The sequence below is a fragment of the Penaeus monodon genome, chromosome 26 (assembly GCF_015228065.2).
Source record: "Penaeus monodon isolate SGIC_2016 chromosome 26, NSTDA_Pmon_1, whole genome shotgun sequence".
NCBI classification, from domain to species: Eukaryota; Metazoa; Arthropoda; class Malacostraca; order Decapoda; family Penaeidae; genus Penaeus; species Penaeus monodon.
The window spans coordinates 30,167,352-30,182,351 of NC_051411.1; the positions used below are offsets into that span (position 1 = coordinate 30,167,352).

Here is a 15,000-nt window from a genome sequence, read left to right on the forward strand (position 1 = left end):
CTTCACGTCTCCGGAAGAGGAACAATGCAAAGTCATCTCCCTCACGAGAGGCTTTCCAATGACGACTCGGATACCTACTTACCTTACCTGTTGCTTGCGGATATTACTGTATTCCCTCAAAGTAGTTTATTTATTTCCTATTTATTAATACAAAACAGAAGAGGACATCCACACGTAAATTGTTTATCATCTATCATTATTCATTACAGTCGCTGTAGTTTTTATTCTTATTTTAATGCTGTTACTTTTAACTGTATAATTTTCATTAGATACTAACTTCATATGATTGTTTTTTTTTTTTTTTTTTTTTTTTGGGGGGGAAGGGGAGAGAGAGAAATGTGAAAGATGTAAAGGAGAGAAGGGAGGATGCAGAGCGTGGTGGATCTCTTCCTCTGTGGTGTTGTGTGCGTGTTTTCGTAAGCATATATGAAAAGTATATGTAGTTAATGAATGCCTGTGTCTACATACACACACACACACACAACATAATATATAAATATAATATATAATAATTATATATATAATATTTTATATATATATATATATATATATATATATATATGTTGTGTGTGTGTGTGTGTGTGTGTGTGTGTGTGTGTGTGTGTGTGTGTGTGTGTGTGTGAGACAAAACAAGTGACAGCGGCAAACCATTACTACAAAGATACAGAAAAAAACATAAAATAGATAAGTATACATATACAGTATCAATTTTGGATCAATTGGCGATGAGAAAACTACGAATTGTATAGTTTGGCTGGTTGGTTTATATAAATACATACACACACATACATATGTATGTAGATATATATGCTTATGCATCTTCATATATATAGATATATATATATATATCTTATGCATCTTCATATATATAGATATATATATACAGAGAGAGAGAGAGAGAGATACATGTGTGTATTATATAATAAATATGTGTATATGAATCTATATCTGCAGGGGTGTGTGCATATATATGTGTGTGTGTGATAGAAACACCTTCAAAGTTATATAGACACAGATAAATACATACATAAATGCATACATACATATACATATGTGTGTGGATAACAGATATATTAAATGCGAGGCAGCTAATTTTTTTTCTCTTTCGGTTTCCCTTCTGCATGACTGTGTGCCTGAGTGTCTTCTCCCGACCTGTTCATTCATTCTTTTTCCTTTTGTTTTTGGCAGTGTCGGTCTGTCTCTTTGTGTCTGCACCTAAATCCGCTTCCTTATGTCTTTCTTCTTTAACTCATCATTCTTCTATTTCAGTTTCTTACTTTCTCATCCTCTTCTCTCCTCTCCTCTTTCACATTTTCTCTCTTACGCTCATTCGCATTTTCGTTGTCTCATTCTTCCATTCTTTTATTCTTTCTCTTTCACTCTTTCACTCGTCAGCTCCTTCAATCTTTCTCTCTTCCATTCTATTACTTTCACTCTTTAATTCTTTCTTCAACCCTTTCACTCACTCCTCTACCCGTCTTTCTCTCGTTCACCCTCAATCTTCCTCTTCGTCAAAAGTCTTGCGATGGCCGGGAATCGAACCCGGGTCAACTGCTTGGAAGGCAGCTATGCTCACCACTATACCACCATCGCTTCACAATGCTTCGTGAGATAATAGAGAGCGATTTCCCACACGAGAGATTTTCCAGCGACAACTTGGATACCTAATTGCCTTGCCTGTTGCTTGCGAGTTTTATTCTAGTCCCTCATAGAGCAGTAATTAGTTATTTCCTATTTATCATAAAAATAAGAATAAAAGAGAGATAAAAGCGGATATTGAAAATTAAACACAGCTCTCTCTCTCTCTCTCTCTATCTCTCTATCTATCTATCTATACATATATATATATATTTTTTTTGTCTATCTATCCATCTATCTATCTATCTATCTACCTATCTATCCATCCATCTATCTATTTATCTATCTATCTATCTATTTACACAGATTGTTTATCATCTGTTATTATTCATTATAATCGCTATTATTCTTATTGTTAATGCTGTTGCTTTTAACTATATCATTATCATTATTGCCCATTTACTTCCATAGATACTAGCTCCATTCAACTGTTGGCGATGATATATTTTATGTGTGTATTGTTAATTTTGTTACTTTTAACTGTGTCTTTATCATTAGATACTAACTTCGTTTGATTGTTGTTGTTTTTTGTGGGTAGGGGGGGAAGGAAGAGAGAGAGAGAGAAGTGTGAAAGATGTAAAAGAGAGAAGGGAGGAAGCAGAGCGTAGTGGATCGTTTCCGCTTCCGCATTTTTCAACTAAAAAAAACAGTGGCGTGTGCGCATGTTTTCATATGTGTATCTGAATATGATGTGCAGTATATGAACGTGTATGTTTATATCTATGATTAATGTTACATGCGCTGCCGAAGCTTCTTAGTAAGGCACGAGAACTAGGAGCCGAACGGGAAGTGAGGAAAGTGAAAGGGCAAGACAAGTAACAGCGGCAAACCGTTACTACAAAGGTACACAGAAAAAAAAAACATGAGCAACTAGGTAAGAAGATATAGAGTATCCTTGAGACATTTTTGGATCAGTTGGCGATGAGAAAACTGTATGACTTGTACGATTTGGTTGCTTGTTACAAAGTTTTTTTTTTATCTAGAAAAAATACTATTTATGATACTGGACCGGTGTCAGGCATAAAGCATGGAGTGAATCTGGAATATAAGGTATACTCAGGATCCTTATCTATCCTATATAAAGGTGATAGTGGGCCATGTAGATATGTATGCATATGCATTTGTATACATATATATAGAGATACATGCATGTATTATATAGTAAATTAGTATATATATAAATATATATGAGTATCAACATAGATATGTACGAATGTATATAAAAGTGATAGAAACAACTTCAAAGTTATATAGACATACATAAATGCATATATACGTATGTGTGACTAAACAGATTTATGATATACGAGGCAGATACCTCTTTATCTTTCGGTTTCCCTTCTGCATGACTGTGTGTCTGTGTGTCTTTCTCTCGACTTATTCTTTTTTTTCAGTGTCGGTCTTCTCTTTGCGTCTGCACCCTAAATCCTCTCTTATTCGCATTTATTTATTTATTTCAATAATCTACTTCTGCTTCTTACTTTCTCATTTTCTCCTCTCGCTCTTTCGGTCTTACGCTCTTTCGCATTTTCGCCGTTTCATTCTTCCACTAATTCATTCTTCCTCTCTTCCACTCCTCAGCTCTTTCAATCTTCCTTTCTTCCTTTCTTTCCCTTTCACTCTTCAACCCTTTCACTCACTCCTTAAAATTTTCTACTCTCTCCCTCGTTACGTCTCCCTCCCTCCTTTCCAGTCAAAAGTCTTGCGATGGCCGGGAATCGAACCCGGGTCAACTGCTTGGAAGGCAGCTATGCTCACCACTATACCACCATCGCTTCACATTTCCAGAAGAGGAACAATGCAAAGTCATCTCTCTCACGAGAGACTTTGCAGCGGCGACTCGGATACCTACTTGCCTTACCTGTTGTTTGAAAGTATTATTGTATTCCCTTATAGAGTTGCAGTGTGAGTTTTATTTCCTATTCATAATATATATATATATATATATATATATATATATATATATATATATATACATATTATATATATATATATATATATATATATATATATATATATATATATCTTAAGGGGAAAAAATGTATATGTAAGTGTGTGTGTGTGTGTGTGTGTGTGTGTGTGTGTGTGTGTGTGTGTGTGTGTGAAGTACACCCACTCATAAATTGTTTATTGCCATTATTCGTTGTCATTATCATATTGTTAGGCTTCCGTCAATAAATACTATATTTTGTTAATAATGTTTCCATAAGCATATCTGAATGTGATGTACAGTACGTTTGTATATATATAATTAATGTTACATACACTGCCGATACTTCTCAGCAGGGTACGAGAACTAAGAGGCGAACTCAAAGTGAACACAATATATGAAAGGCCAAAACAAGTAACAGCGGCCAGCCATTGCTAAAAAAAATAAAAAAAAAATAAAAAAAAAAATCACCGAGGAAAAATATATACAACGAGGTGTAGATATGGAAGAGGAACATGGAAACTGTTTGAGGATGGAATCCATTTTGGTCCTACAGGCTGCAAATGTCTGGCTCTGAGCAATGAATAAAAAAATATTTATAAATAAATAAAAAGATATATATATAGAAAGGTATTTATCCAACTGAATGACATTAAAAAGTGGGATAGAATTTAGCATCTTATAAAAACAGAATTTGGACCAGTTGGTCATGAGAACATTTTTTTAGCCCCGCCCTTGATTTTTTTTCTGTACAACGAATTATACGATTTGGCATCTTGTCACAGACTTAATCATTGTTGAAAGAAAATCAAGAAAAAATGCCATCTGTGATGCTATCCCGACGTCAGAGGAATAAAACATGAAGAAATTTAAAATATATGAGATTCTCAAATTATTATCTATCTTATATAAAAAAGATAGGGGGTTATTTTAAAGTTATATAAATAGATACATACACACACACGCATACATACATATGTATGTGTATATGCTTATATATACATCTATATACATATTTATATACATGTACATGTATGTGTGTATTGTGTATGTTTTTCTCTATATATAAATGCAATATAAATATATAAACATGATAGGGAGCCAACCTAAACATTATATAGACAGATAAAAACATGCAAAGGGGGTCGGTGAGCAAAGTGAGCAATTTGTTTTTTCTTCTTTTTTTTGGGGGGGCGGTGAATAACATTTTCCTTGTATTCATGGATAATATATACATATATATATAATATATATATATATATATATATATATATATATATATATATATATATTCGTATGTTGTATATTGTAGTTCTACTACAATATACAACATATACAATATAGAAAAAAAATGAGTACCGTGGTACTTGATGATGCCGATGTGATGCCAATACATGCATGTTTAGAAACAAGCATCTGCTCTTGAACATTTTAGTTAAGAGGTAAATCTAGTATTACTAGATATAAATAAATATATAGCAGGAAGATATATAAAGATCAGTGGTAATCAGGGGCGTCAATTGGGGAGGGGGGGCAGTTGCTGTACCAGTCTATTCTGCTTTGCATGTGTCTGTAGTCAAATTCAGTTAGCTCTAAAAGATGTTTGGTGTGGCCCTTGAGGAGCGCAAGACAGACCTAGATGGGGACTGAGTCTTGGGGAGGAAACTGCACCCCCAGCATCCCCCCCCCGTGCAATGGCGCATACATGCACATCCACACACACATATATGTATATATACATATATGTCATATAAATATAATTATAGATACATATATCTACACATACGTGTATGTATATAGCTAGATAAAATGTAATCTTTCTGCTTCCTTGTCTGCATACCTGCATTTATCTCCTGACCTGCTCTTTCTTTTTCTTTTTCCTTCTTACATTGTTGATATTTCTTTTAACGTCTACAGCCTATATTTTCTTCCGCCTTAGTCTCATTTCTTAAATCTCTTTCTGCTATAATTTATCATTCTCCTATTTCTGTTTATTTCTCATTCTCTTCTCTCATCCTTTTGGTCTTATGCTTTCTCACTCTTTCGCTTTTCTCTCTCGCGGTCTTCCAAGTTTTCGCCTTTTCACTTTCATTCTTTTTCTCTTTTAATCTTTTACTCTTTCACTTTTCAACTCTTTACCCGTCGGTTCCTTCACTCATCAACCCTGTCACTCGCTCACCCGCCTACCGTTCACTGTCCTTCCTTTTCAGTCAAAAGTCTTGCGATGGCCGGGAATCGAACCCGGGTCAACTGCTTGGAAGGCAGCTATGCTCACCACTATACCACCATCGCTTCACATTTCCAGAAGAGGAACAATGCAAAGTCATCTCCCTCACGAGAGACTTTGCAGCGACGATTCGGATACCTACTTGCCTTAGCTGTTGCTTGTGTATATCACTGCATTCCCTCATAGAGCAGTAATGCATTTGTTATTTCCAATTTACCAAAACAAAACAGAACATGAATTGTTTATCATCTGTCATTATTCATTGTTATCAGTGAGATATATATATATATATATATATATATATATATATATATATATATATATTTTCTATATATCTTTATATCTTTTCCTCACCATAATCGCTGCAACTGTTATTCCTGTCGTTAATACTGATGTTTTAAGTATATCATTATCATTATTGTCCATTTATTTCCATAGATACTAGCTTTATTTGATTTTTGGTGATTTTTTTTTTTTTTTTTTTTTTTGAGGGGGGTAGAGAAAGGGAGGGAGAAGTGTAAAAGATGTTAAAGAGAGAAGGGTGGAAGCAGGGTGTTGTGAATCTCTTCCGCTTCCGCGTTTTTCAACAACAACAAAAAAACTGGCGTGTGTGCATGTTTTCGTAATCATATCTGAATACGATGTGCAGTGTATGTGTATGTGTATGTTTGAGCTCATGTACGTGCGCGCATGTATGTGTGTATGAATGCACACACGCACGCTGTGAGTGTGTATGAATCCACACATATGTATACACGTGCAAATTTGCACACACATTGCGCGCATGTGTGTGTGCGTGTGTGTGTGTGTGTGTGTGTGCATTCGTGTACACGCACATCGCTTGCGCGCGCCCGTGAGCACATACACAGATTTGCAATATTGAGTTAGTTTTACGTAGATATGATAGTGATGCCCGACTGCTGCCTTGTAGTTCAGTCCGTGCGTGGTCAAAAGCTATGAGAGCCCACCCTATGCAAGACAATCCACTGCCTTGTGGTATCTATAAGATGAAAAGGCTTCAGGAGTCAACCCTGTGGAAAAATCCGAACCCGGAGTCCCGAAGGCAGATCGTTGTCGCTTGTGACCTTGTTCTGACAACTCCTGCGACGTCGCTGGTGCCAAACCGTTTAGGTCTTTGCTGATCCATTAGCTGCGTGGAGAGAGGGAGCCTGCTGCAGCCTGAAGCAGTAATGTCAGAGGCGACATTGACTGACGGTGGCCTTATACATATATATATATATATATATATATATATATATATATATATATATATATATATATATATATATATATATATATATATGGTTAATGTTACACACGCTGCCAATGTTTCTCAGTAAGGCACGAGAACTAGGAGCCGAACGCAAAGTGAGGACAATATATGGAATGACAAGACAATGAACAGCGGCAAACCATTACTACAAAGGTACAGAGAAAAAAGCATAAGCAACTAGGTAAAGAAGATATATAGTATCCTTGAGAAAATCTGGATCAGTTGGCGATGAGAGAATTGAAAACATTTTTCCCCATCCTTGATTTTTTTTTTTATCTAGAAAAAATGCCAGTTATGATACTGGATCGGTGTCAATATGGATAAAAACATGAAGATATTTTAGAATATAAGAGATACTCAATATCATTATCAATCCTATATATAGTGATAGGGGCCAACATATAAGTTATATAAATAAACACCGTACATAAATACTTACATGCATACATGCCTATATACATACACGACACATATACTTATGTATGTACATATGTATGCATGTGCTTCTATATACATAATACTACGATACATGAGGCATATATTATGTGTCAGTATATAAGTATATTCTATATATATATATATATATATATATATATATATATATATATATATACGTACGTGTATATATATATATATATATATATATATATATATATATATATATACATATGTATATAGAAATTATAGAAACAACTTCAGTTGTGTACAGACACATACATCAGTGCATACATGTGTTGCTGAATAGTTATATTAAATACGAGGCAGCTACCCCTATATCTCGGTTTCCCTTCTGCTTGACTCTTATTTCTTTCTTCTTTAATTCATCATTCTCCTATTTCTGTTTCTTACTTTCTCATTCTCTCTCGCTCTTTCGGTCTTACGCTCTTTCACATTTTCTCTTTCGCTTTTTCACATTTTCGTTGTTTCATCCATCCACTGTTTCACTCTTCATGTCTTTCAATCTTCCTTTCTTCCCTTCTTTCACATTCATTCATCAACTCTTTCTTTAACCATTTCACTCACACTACTCGTCTTGTCTTTCCCTCGTTCACTCTCACTCTCCTTCCTCAGCCAAAAGTCTTGCGATGGCCGGGAATCGAACCCGGGTCAACTGCTTGGAAGGCAGCTATGCTCACCACTATACCACCATCGCTTCACATTTTCAGAACAGGAACTATGAAAAGTTATCTCCGACAGGAGAGACTTTCCAGCAACGACCTGCTTGGCCTGTTGTTTGTGAGTATTACTGTATTCCCTGACAGAGCAGCAATGTAACAGTTATTCCCTACACATTAAAACGAAGTAATTCAAAAATATAGAGTAAATGCACACATGAATTGTATATTATCTGTTATTATTCATTGCCATAACAGGCACACATACTGTTGCTTTTATCGATATCATTATCACTATTGACCAATTACTTCCATAAATACTAACACTATTTTGCTCTTGACGAAGTTGCTTTTTTTCTTCTTCTTCTTCTTTGCGGAAGGGTATAAGAAAAGTGTGAAAGATATAGCAGAGAAAAAAGAGGAAGCAGAGTGCAGTGGACCTCTTCCGCTTCCGCGTGTTTTGCACCAAAAGCAGTAGCTTGTATGGATTTTCGTAAGCATATCTAAATATGATGTATATGAATATATGTGTGTGTGTGTGTGTGTGTGTGTGTGTGTGTGTGTGTGTGTGTGTGTGTGTGTTTATGTGTTAGTATAATTACTTGCTATGATGCTTCTCAGCGAGAGAGGGCAGGAGGCAAGCTTAAATTATGGAAAATATACAAAAGGACAAAGAAGTAACAATAAACCGTTAAAATGTACTTTGGAAAAATAGAAACGACCAGGTAAAGAAGAGAAGAGGAACACTGGAACCCATTTTGCTCATATAGGCTGGGACTGCCTGGATCTGAGCAATGAGGGAAAAAATTTTAAAAAAGATAGATTGATTAAATAAAATATAGTACCTGTGAGAATTTCTTGGATCAGTTGACGATAATAAAATTTGACACTTAATGCAACGCCTTTAAGCTTTTTTCTTTCTTTCTTTCTTTTTCTTTTAATGTACAACGAACATGACAGCCTGTTATAGTGTAACGTCTAACATGGCGCCCAGCTTATCCGTATATAAAAGGAATTTAAAGCAAGGTTAGCATCTTAAAAGGTGGTATGTGGTAGCGCGAGCATCTCCCATTAACTATGGCAAGACAATTACGCTACGTTATTTTAATCTTCAATATAAATTAGATTTTGGTTTTATTGCTACATATTATGCTGGATGGGATGGATATTCCTAAGGCATAAAATTAAAAAAAAAAAAAAAAATAAAAAAAAATAACGAAAGACACGAAACAATAAAACTAACCACGTTAATACTCACGAATGACAGCAGAATATCCAGCCTAAACTTTTGATTTCCTAAAACCTAAATTCACCGCACGTACTTGCCTTAGTTTCTTGCGGTTTCTTGGTTTAAATAGACGACCGGTTTCTAGAAAACAAGTAGAGACCAGCGCGGCCCCAGGCATCCTCTAACATATCGGTGGCGACAGACGTTTGTATGCCGCTCGGATGGTCATCTGCAATTTTGCAATGGAGGCTGCAATTCAGGTCACTATAATAGAACTTACTTGCTAAAAAAATGATGATGTCAGAGAAACAGAGCATGAAGGAAATCTTGAATATAAGGGATACTCAGTAGCATTAAAGTAAAAGTGGTAGGAAGCCAACTTAAAAGTTAAAACATGTGTAACTGGGTAAAGAATATATAAAAGAGGAATATGTACATATAGATATGTGTGTGTGTTTGTGTGTGGATATGCATATACATATATATATATATATATATATATATATATATATATATATATATATATATATATATTCCTCTTATATATCTTCTTTCCCGCTATTATTTGCTTAGTTCTGATTTTACAATCGCTTCCTAGTTCTCGGATCCTGCTGAGGAACATATATATATATATATATATATATATATATATATATATATATATATATATATATATATATATTCATATGCTGTAAATCACATTCAGATATACTTACGAAAACACACGCGCAAACACACATACAAGCCACTCCCTTCTCTCTTTTGCATTTTTCACACTTCTCACCCACCAGCAATCAAATAAAGGTAGCATGTATAGAAGTAAATAGGCAATAATGATAATGATATTCAAAAAGTAACAGTATGAACAATGAGGGTTTGGATTATTGCATATTAAATAATCTATGAGTGCATTTACTTTATATCGTTTCGTTTATTTTGTTTTGCTCTATCAAGGAATACATTAATACTCACAAACAGCAGGTAAAGCAAATAGGTATCCGAGTCGTCGCTGGAAAGTCTCTCGTGAGGGAGATGACTTTGCATTGTTCCTCTTCCGGAAACGTGAAGCGATGGTGGTATAGTGGTGAGCATAGCTGCCTTCCAAGCAGTTGACCCGGGTTCGATTCCCGGCCATCGCAGGACTTTTGACTGAAAAGGAGGGAGGGAGAGTGAAGGGGAGATAGGGTATAGACGAGTAAAGGAGTGAGTGAAAGAGCTGAAGAGTGAAATGGCGAGAGGAGAGACTGAGAAGCAAAATAGTAACGGAAAAATTAATTGGAGAAAAAATAATAATTGAAGATAAGAAAGGGAGAGGGTATATGGTACAGACGCAAATACCCAGACTAACACTATAAGAAAGAAAAGGAGAAAGAAAAAAATAGTCATACAGACAGGGAAACAGATAAAGTGGTAGCTGTTTCGTATTTAATGTATGTCTACGTAGCACACACATATATAATATACGTCCACAAAAACATGTTTATATATGCATATGTTCATGCTTTACATATATATATATATATATATATATATATATATATATATATATATATATATATATATATATATATATACATATATATATATATATATATGTATATATATATATATATATATATATATATATATATATATATGTATAATATTTGTGTATCTGTAAAAACTATAACTTTTAAGCTGGCTTCCTATCACTTTCATATACGATAGATAGAGATATTGAGTATCTCTTTTATTCTAAACTTTCTTCATGCTGTTTCTCTGACTTCGGTACAGCGTCATAACTGGCAATTTGTTAGAAGTTTTGTTTCAGAAGTTTTGTAACAAGCTGCCAAATAGTAGTACGTCAGAAAATAGTGGCGGGGCAACACGCATTGTGTGTGGCCAAAATGGGCCTTAGACTCGTGTAATTCCCAGAGTTCTTCTATATCTTTTTAACAAGATGCTCAGGTTTTTCCTCAGTGTCCTTTTAAGCCATGGATTGCCGTTGTTGTTCTGTCTCTATTATCCTCACTTTGTCTCCTTCTTGTACGCTGCTGAGAAGCAACGGCAGCTTATGAAGTACTAATTATACATACACATATATTTATATGCATATACAGCATATTCAGATATTTTACGAAAACACGTATATATACAAGTTTTTTCTTTATTTATTTATTTATTTATTTATTTCGTTCTTTCTCTTTTAAACGCGGAGGCGGAAGAGGTCCACTGCACTCTGCTTCCTCTTTTCCCTCTTTTACATCTTTCACTCTTCTCTCTCCCCTTCTCTTTCTTCCCCTTCCCCCTCAAAAGAACGTCATCAACAACCAAATAAAGCCAGAATTTATGGGAGTAACTGGGTAAAAGTGATATCAATAAAAGTAACAGTACTGACAATGAGTACATGTCATGATTATGACAGTAGTCAATAATGACATGATACGCTTTATATTTTTTCATTTTTGTGCTTTGTTTTAACGAATAGGAAATGGCCATTACGTTGCTGCTCTGTCAGGGAATACGCACAGTAATATTCGCAAGACAGACTAGGCAAGGAAATATCACTCAGTCGTCTATCCTCTCTCTCGTTCACTCTCTCCCCCTCCTTTTTCAGTCAAAAGTCTTGCGATGGCTGGGAATCGAACCCGGGTCAACTGCTTGGAAGGCAGCTATGCTCACCACTATACCACCATCGCTTCACACTTTCATTAAATGAACAATAGAAAGTCATCTCCCTCACGAGAGACTTTCCAGCGACGACTCGGATACCTACCTGCCTTACCTGCTGTTTGTGAGTATTAGTGCATTGCCTGATAGAGCTGCAGTGTAATGGTTATGTCGCGTTCAATATATATATATATATATATATATATATATATATATATATATATATATATATATATATATATATATATATATAAACTGCAGACGTAAATAATTTATTGTCTGCCATTATCATTCTTGTCATAATCACTAATTGTTAGTCTCAATGACCTTACTTTTATTGGTATCTTTATCGTCTAATAATTTTCAAAGTTACGAGCTCTATCTTGCTGTATTTTTATCTATTTATTTTCAACAAAGGGAAAAGAGAAATATAAGCGATGCCTAAGAGAGAAGGAAGGAAGAAAGTGCAAAAGGTCGCCTCTGCTTTTCAAGTTCAGGAATATATATATATATATATATATATATATATATATATATATATATATATATATATATATATATATATATATATATATATATAAATATATATATATATATATATATTATATTATATATATATATATTATATAAATGTGTGTGTGCATGTGTGTCCAGGTGTGTGTGTGTGTGTGTGTGTGTGTGTGTGTGTGCATCTATCTGTCTATTGATTTATCTATCTATCTATCTATCTATCTATATATATATATATATATATATATATATATATATATATATATATATATATATATATTATGTGTGTGTGCTGCATTACATAGAAAATCACTAAACTGCAAGTATCTACGGTAAAACAATGCAAAAAGGTACAGAGGCACATTATCCACAAGTGTGTAAAGAAGAGGAATATTGTAGATTATTTACATGAGGCTGGAATGACACACACACATAGATAAAAAAAATTATCATTTAAACTAAACTTTTCTTCGATGTACTCATCTCGTAAGATCTATATTTCTTCATAAATCAATTCACTCTGAGAGAGAGAAAAAAAAAAGAGAGGGAGGGAGGGGAAGAGATATAGATAGATAGAATGGGAGAGAGAGATAATGAGAGTAAGAGATAAAAAGAGAGAGAATGAGAGTGGTAGATAGAGATAGGGAGGGAGGGAGAGAGAGAGAAGAAAAAGAGATGAAAAGGAAGAGAAAGAGAGAGAGAGAGGGAGAGAAAAGGAAACAGAGTCGAAAGGGGGAGATAGAGAGACATATAGACAGACAGAGACAGACCGAGAGGCTCACGAATAGAGAGACATGCACAGATATAGAGACGCAAACAAAAGCATAGCATTTCAAGAAAATATAATGTAAAATAGATAGATCAATATTTACCATATCTGCAAGGTTTATTTTTAAAAACGTAACAGCTTGGAACATGTTCGTTCACTTCAATATATACTCTCCACATATTCATTAAACAAAGCTCGATAATTGAGACTTAATAAGGACGGAGAATCATGACGTATTTTCCGTATCCGAATCATTCCATCCTGTAAATCTAGCACATTAAAAGGGGGAAATCATTGAAGAAATTGGTAAGAGGAGTAGTCCGCCTTTATTGCCAGAATATAGAAACAAAGGGATATATAACTGTTGGTGTTTTGAAGTACAGCATCTATTGAAACACAGCATCGACCTGGGATGAGCTTGATATCGATATCTTTGACGACCTGGAGAGGAGCTTTCGGCTACAAGTTGCGCCACCTTCAGATGCGGCGCCGTCACGCGTTTGAGTAACCAGCCCCTGGAGGCTAACAAAAGGAAAAGATGTGAGGAAGATCACTTTTTAGCATTCCCCTTAATAAATGTGAAGCGATGGTGGTATAGTGGTGAGCATAGCTGCCTTCCAAGCAGTTGACCCGGGTTCGATTCCCGGCCATCGCAATTTTGTAATTATTTTAACGGTGAACTGCACTCGCCTCAGCCTGACTACATTTCACTTTTCCTTTTTTACTCTCCGTGTATTTTTTTTTTTTTTTTCACAGAAACGAAGATGAGAAAGGGGTAGTTCAAAGGGAAAAGGACTGACTGAAAAAGAGGGAAAGGGAGAAGAATCGGGAAAGAGGCAGGTGAGTGAAGAAGTGAGTGAAAGGGTTGAAGAGTGAAAGAGTTGAAGTGAGAAAGTGGAAGACCGAGAGAGACTGAGAAAGTAAGAGAATGATGGAAAGGAAGTAGGATAATGATGAAATAAAGAATAAAATAAATAAAACAGGAAGAGGGTATAGGGTACAGATGCAAATAGACAGAACAACACTGTAAGAATGTAAAGGAAAAATATAAGTTGGGAGAAAGACACAGGTAGTCATACAGACAGGGAAACAGATAAAATGGTAGCTGTTTCGCGTTTAATATATCTGTCTATTTTTTATATATAATATACGTTCACAAAATCACATATATGTATATATACATATACTCATACATGTCTGTGTTTGTATGTACGTATATACATGTATACACGTATGAATCTATACGCATATGTATATTATGTATGTATCTGTAAAACTATAACTTTTAAGCTGGGGGGGGGGGGCAATACGCATTCTCTTTCTTTCCTTTCCCCCTAAGAAGAACATCATCATCAGTAATCAACTAAATCAATTATTTATGGGAGTAAATGGGTAAAACTGACATCGATATCGATAAACGTAACAGTATTAACCGTGAGAGTATCCCTGTCATGTTTATGACGACAGTCAATGATGACAGATGATAAAAAATTCATGAGTGCATGAACTTTATATTTTTCATTATGTGCTTTGGTTTAATGAATAGGAAATAACCATTACGTTGCTGCTCTGTCAAGGAATACGTACTGTAATATTCACAAGACAAATTAGGCAAGGAAATATCACATAATCGTCTATCCTCTCTCTCTCGTTCACTCTCT

At 34.9% G+C, this 15,000-nt stretch overlaps 8 non-coding genes across 8 annotated transcripts in view; 2 read left to right on the top strand and 6 right to left on the bottom strand.

The window, feature by feature from the left end:
• The window catches only part of Trnag-ucc, a 72-nt gene extending 71 nt beyond the window's left edge, over position 1 (bottom strand). Inside the window, exon 1 of the tRNA in view lies at position 1. This exon is cut by the window's left edge and continues 71 nt beyond it. This is a non-coding gene — a tRNA (tRNA-Gly).
• Positions 2-1,521: 1,520 nt separating this feature from the next.
• On the bottom strand, positions 1,522-1,593 carry Trnag-ucc. The gene has a single exon. It is a non-coding gene; the product is annotated as a tRNA-Gly (tRNA).
• A 1,748-nt stretch (positions 1,594-3,341) lies between these two features.
• Trnag-ucc lies at positions 3,342-3,413 on the bottom strand. The gene has a single exon. It is a non-coding gene; the product is annotated as a tRNA-Gly (tRNA).
• A 2,375-nt stretch (positions 3,414-5,788) lies between these two features.
• On the bottom strand, positions 5,789-5,860 carry Trnag-ucc. The gene has a single exon. It is a non-coding gene; the product is annotated as a tRNA-Gly (tRNA).
• A 2,289-nt stretch (positions 5,861-8,149) lies between these two features.
• Positions 8,150-8,221, bottom strand: Trnag-ucc. The gene has a single exon. It is a non-coding gene; the product is annotated as a tRNA-Gly (tRNA).
• A 2,257-nt stretch (positions 8,222-10,478) lies between these two features.
• Trnag-ucc lies at positions 10,479-10,550 on the top strand. Its single transcript has one exon. It is a non-coding gene; the product is annotated as a tRNA-Gly (tRNA).
• Positions 10,551-12,017: 1,467 nt separating this feature from the next.
• Positions 12,018-12,089, bottom strand: Trnag-ucc. Its single transcript has one exon. It is a non-coding gene; the product is annotated as a tRNA-Gly (tRNA).
• Positions 12,090-13,922: 1,833 nt separating this feature from the next.
• Positions 13,923-13,994, top strand: Trnag-ucc. Its single transcript has one exon. It is a non-coding gene; the product is annotated as a tRNA-Gly (tRNA).
• Positions 13,995-15,000: the final 1,006 nt, after the last annotated feature.